The sequence below is a fragment of the Malaya genurostris genome, chromosome 2, assembly GCF_030247185.1.
Source record: "Malaya genurostris strain Urasoe2022 chromosome 2, Malgen_1.1, whole genome shotgun sequence".
Classification (NCBI taxonomy): domain Eukaryota; kingdom Metazoa; phylum Arthropoda; class Insecta; order Diptera; family Culicidae; genus Malaya; species Malaya genurostris.
In genome coordinates, this window is record NC_080571.1 from 341,838,223 (window position 1) to 341,844,441 (window position 6,219).

A 6,219-nucleotide genomic window follows, 5' to 3' on the forward strand; every position below is an offset into this window, starting at 1 on the left:
CTTCCGGCCCATAGCTAAATCCCTCAGAGTCCTCAATATTTCTCGAGATCTGACTAAACACTACTCGGCAGTAAAACACATGGACAAAGTATCTCCGAACAAACTGCGCGTTGTCGTGACTGATCTAAAACAAGCAAACGACATTGCTACCAATGAGATTTTCACGAGGGAATATCGCGTCTACGTACCTTCTCGGATGGTGGAGATCGACGGTGTGGTCCACGAAGAAAGTTTAACTGTCGAAGATCTGATGAAGGATGGGATTGGCCGCTTCAAAAATCCCGACCTTCAACCAGTGAAGATATTGGAGTGCAAGCAATTGCACTCTAAATCGACACAAGATGGAAAGTATCATCCATCAAACTCTTTTCGTGTGACCTTCGCCGGTTCTGCACTTCCGAATTACGTTGTAGTGGGAGGGGTTCGTCTACCTGTTCGGTTGTATGTACCGAAAGTAATGCACTGCTCAAACTGCAAACAGATGGGACATACGGCTCAAGTCTGTTGTAACAAACCACGATGTGGTAAATGTGGTGAGGGACACAGAGATGACTCCTGCAGGAAGTCAATCGAAAAGTGTATTTACTGTGGTGAGAATCCGCATGCTCTTTTTGAGTGCTCTAAATATAAGCAACGCGAGGAAAAGCTCAAGCGAACCGTGAAGGAGCACTCCAAACGATCTTACGCGGAAATCCTCAAACGAGCTACTCCACATATCTCTGACAACCCATTCGCTTTTTTGTCGACTGACGCTGATGTTTCAAATGACCCCGACGAAGGACCTTCTTCTGTTCAGCTAGGAACAAACAGGAAACGACCAATTATGTCCTCTCCTAAGCTTCCTCGCAAAGGTCTTAAAATACTAGAAACTAAAATATTAAAACGGAACCAAAACAACAATGTCACAGAGCCGAAGCCAATACCTCCTGGATTTCGAAAATCGAATTACAACCAGGAATTTCCAGCACTTCCAGGGACACTGAAAAACCCAAGTGATCCCAAAACACAACCAGAAAACCCGACAAACGTTGGATTACTGAAACTCTCTGATATCGTGGACTGGATATTAACAGCCTTCAATATAACTGATCCTCTTAAAAGTATTCTAACGGCTTTATTACCAACAGTAAGAACATTTTTAAAACAGTTGACTGAACAATGGCCCCTCCTTACAGCGATCGTATCTATCGATGGCTGAAATACCTACAGAAATCGAGAATATGATCACTATACTCCAGTGGAATTGCAGAAGTATCATCCCAAAATTAGATTCTTTCAAATTTTTGATAAATTCGCGTAACTGCGACGTATTTTCATTGTGTGAAACATGGCTCACTTCAAATATAAACTTTGACTTCCACAATTTCAACATTATACGCCTGGATCGAGGAGACTCCTATGGAGGGGTTCTTTTAGGGATCAAAAAGTGCTATTCATTTTATCGAATTAACCTCCCCTTGATCCCGGGCATTGAAGTTGTTGCTTGCCAAATCAGAATTAGAGGCAAAGATCTTTGTATAGCTTCTAGCTACATACCTCCCAGAGTCTCGATAGGGCATCGACGACTTGCAGACATCATGGAGCTTCTTCCCACTCCGCGGTTAGTTTTAGGAGACTTTAACTCGCATGGTACGGGGTGGGGCTGCCTATATGATGATAACCGTTCTTCGTTAATTTATGATCTGTGCGACAACTTCAATATGACAATTTTAAATACGGGTGAAATGACACGCAATCCAAGACCGCCAGCCCGCTCTAGTGCGCTGGACTTATCCCTTTGCTCGACATCACTACAGCTAGATTGCAAGTGGAAGGTAATCCCTGATCCCCACGGTAGTGATCACTTGCCGATTTTGGTTTCAATATCCACTGGTGCACAAACACCGACATCAGTCGATATGACATATGATCTCACGAAAAACATCGACTGGAATTCCTACTCGATCGCGGTATCCCAAGCTCTTGAAACGAAACAACCAGATTCGCTTGAAGAAGAATACAAATCCCTAGCTGACTTGATCCTCAACGCCGCGATTCAAGCCCAGACCAAACGAGTACCCAAAACTACAATCACTACGCGACCTTCAACCCCATGGTGGGATAAAGAGTGCTCGGAAATATATAAAACAAAATCATCCGCGTATAAAAAATTCGGGAACAGTGGCAAGCGCGAAGACTACGAAAAATATGCATCATTAGAAAAGACCATGAAAAATCTGATTAAAGCAAAAAAAAAAGGTTACTGGCGTCGGTTCGTCAATGGCCTATCTAGGGAAACATCGATGACCACTCTGTGGAATACAGCCCGTCGTATGAGAAATGCAACCACTAATAACGAATCCGTAGAATATTCAAACCGCTGGATATTTGACTTCGCCAAGAAAGTTTGCCCGGATTTTGTTCGGGAATCGAATACCTATCGCGTCGCGTCCTCTCGATACACTGAAAACGATACCCCCTTTACGATGACGGAGTTTTCTCTTGCCCTCTTATCGTGCAACAACAATGCCCCAGGGCGTGATAAAATTAAATTCAATTTGCTTAAAAATCTTCCCGATATCGCGAAAAAACGTCTGTTGAACTTGTTCAACAAGTTCGTCGAACAGAACTTTGTTCCTCAAGACTGGAGACAAGTGAGGGTTATCGCTATTCAGAAACCGGACAAACCAGCCTCCAACCACAACTCGTATCGGCCGATTGCAATGCTTTCCTGTATTCGGAAACTGCTGGAAAAAATGATTCTGTTTCGTCTCGATGAATGGATGGAAACAAGTGGCTTGCTTTCAGATACACAATTTGGCTTCCGTAAAGGCAAAGGAACGAACGATTGCCTTGCGCTGCTTTCTACAGAAATTCAAATGGCATTCGCTCACAAGAAGCAAATGGCATCAGTATTCTTGGACATAAAGGGGGCTTTTGATTCAGTTTCCATAAAAATTCTCTCGGAGAAGCTGCACAAGCATGGTCTTTCCCCACTTTTCAACAATTTTTTGCACAACTTATTATCGGAAAAGCACATGTTTTTTACACATGAAGACTTGACGACCTCACGAATTAGTTACATGGGCCTTCCCCAGGGCTCATGCCTCAGCCCCCTTCTTTATAACTTTTACGTCAATGACATCGATGAATGTCTTGAAAATTCTTGCACGTTAAGGCAACTTGCAGATGATGGCGTGGTGTCTATTATAGGATCCAAGTCTACCGACCTGCAAGGACCATTACAAACTACCTTAGACACTTTGTCTACATGGGCTCTAAAGCTGGGTATCGAATTCTCCACGGAGAAAACTGAGTTGGTAGTATTTTCCAGGAAGCGTGAACCTGCACAACTACAGCTTCAACTAATGGGTCAAACCATAGCTCAGGCCTTCACATTCAAATACCTCGGAGTCTGGTTCGATTCCAAAGGTACCTGGGGATGTCACATTAGGTATCTGAAACGAAAATGCCAAAAAAAGAATCAACTTTCTACGTACAGTGACCGGGACTTGGTGGGGAGCTCACCCAACAGATCTTATAAGGCTGTACCAAACAACGATATTGTCAGTGATGGAGTATGGATGTTTCTGTTTCCGTTCAGCCGCGAAAATACACTTTATCAAGCTGGAGAGAGTCCAGTATCGTTGCTTGCGTATAGCCTTGGGTTGTATGCAGTCGACTCATACGGGGAGTCTCGAGGTACTGGCGGGAATTCTCCCGTTGAAAAACCGTTTGTGGGATCTCTCATATCGACAACTCATTCGATGTAGCGTCTTAAACCCGTTGGTTATCGATAACTTTGAACGGCTAGTCGAGCTTAATTCTCAGACCCGATTTATGACATTGTACTTTGATTTCATGTCAAGTAACAATAATTCTTCTTTCTACAATCCTCACAGTGTTCGTTTCTATGATACTTCTAATTCTACGGTGTTTTTCGACACATCCATGAAAGAAGATATTTATGGAATCCCGGATCACGTATGCCCTCAAGTGATCCCAAATATTTTTAATGACAAATTTAGAGAAGTCGACTGTAATAAAATGTTTTACACTGACGGATCACATCTCGACGGGTCCACTGGCTTCGGTATTTTTAATGAAAATTTCACCGCCTCATATAAACTCAGTGATCCGGCTTCAGTTTACGTCGCAGAACTAGCTGCAATTCAGTATACCCTTGAGATCATTGAAACTTTGCCCACAGACCACTACTTCATTGTATCGGACAGTTTCAGCTCTATCGAGGCTCTTCGCTCAGTGAAGCCTGGAAAGTACTCGCCGTATTTCCTGGGGAAAATACGGGAACAACTGAGTGCTTTATCTGAAAAATCATACCGGATTACCTTGGTTTGGGTCCCATCACATTGTTCCGTAAGGGGTAATGAGATGGCGGACTCACTGGCCAAGGTGGGCGCATTACAAGGTGAAACCTATGAAAGACCAATCTGCTTCAATGAATTTTTCAGTCGTTCTCGTCAAGAGGCACTCGTCAGCTGGCAAACCTCCTGGAATGATGGATATCTAGGACGGTGGTTACATTCCATTATACCGCAGGTATCGACGAAAGCTTGGTTCCGAGGGTTGGATGTGAACCGGGACTTTATTCGCACAATGTCAAGACTTATGTCCAACCACTCTTTGCTCAAAGCGCATCTTCATCGTGTTGGCCTTAGTGAGAGTAATCTTTGCGTTTGCGGAGACGGTTATCATGACATCGAGCATGTTGTTTGGGTGTGCTCCGAGTATTGCGACGTCAGACTCCAGCTAATTGATTCCCTTCGGGCCCAAGGTAGACCACCTTATGTTCCAGTCCGTGACGTTTTGGCAACCAGAGATCTCCTTTACATGACCTACCTCTATAACTTCCTCAAAGCTATAAACGTGCAAATCTAGTTCTCTCTCTTTCTCTTTCTTTCTTCTACAGTGGTCCTACCCCAAACGAACTAAACACTGGTCAAGCTGAATTGCTGGAAACCATCCATAAATGACACACCAACATCAAAGTACACCAACAAAGCATCCGAGTTTAGTATAGTCTCTTCCTCGTTACAATCTGGAGAACGTCGAGAACCCGGAAATGCAAAGTGTGTTTAAAAGATGCAAGCTATTAATGAATGATTTGTAATATCAAAATATGTTCAAAATCAATACAGTATAGGTCCCACCCTCCTGACACTCCTTTACTAACTCTAGGGGAGCAGGTCGCCCCATAATACGGCTTCCACTCTTTTCCACCTAACAACAAGACAATCGGCCACGTTAAGCTAACGCAAATGAGCCCAATAAAAATTTTATTATAAAAAAAAAAAAAAAAAAAAAATGACATTCATATCCGTGTTGCTAGTTGCGATTTTTGACAACTCGACATGATATCGTACATGATATCCCGGATATCATGCCAAAATGGTAATACGCGTTGACATCAAATTGTATGGGATATCAAGTGATATCGCACATGATATCATCGGATATCAAGTATATCCGTATATCACTTGATATCAGCGCTAATGTGAACATACTATAAGGAGCCCTTTATAAATAAACAAACCATTCGAGAAAATTTTCAAACAGTTCTATTAAATTATTCTAAAAAAATATTCTAAAGAAATCTAGAGATAAATGCAAAATTTGAGGACAAAAAATATGCTTTTAGCGAGCAGGAAAAAATATTGCTACCAAAAAAAAACGACATGAAATGAGAAGATGGATTGATAATCAAGATCGCTTGATTGTGGAAGCCGTACAAGGCACCGGAAACCATCAGTCGGGGGCTGGTCCTCCTGGGGTCGTTCAACGTGACAGGTGAGTTTTATTATTGCACATTTTATAAAACGGTGAAGATGTTTGGTGATATTGACCGTCTAAAGATATTGATTTAGAAACGTTTACAACCTATGAGTTAAACCGCCCGGCCCTCGTTCAACGACTAGTTTTAAACCACAAATAGATGCCCATGTTGGCAACGCTAGGCGGAAATGATATTATTAAATACGACGAACGCTTGGTCCGAGGAACACAATTTGGCCACTTTTGTACGAAACATTCCAATCAGTGATCGTATCCAGAAAGTGCTCCAGAAAAGTTTAGAGTTTTGGATCACCGTAAGTAGTTTGAAAGTAACCTTTTCAATTGTATTACACATTTTTATTTACTCCGAATTACAGAATTATCCTGCACCAGAACCAGGTTCAACAGTTGATCATGGACTGGAACAAATTTTAAATTTGGAAGATA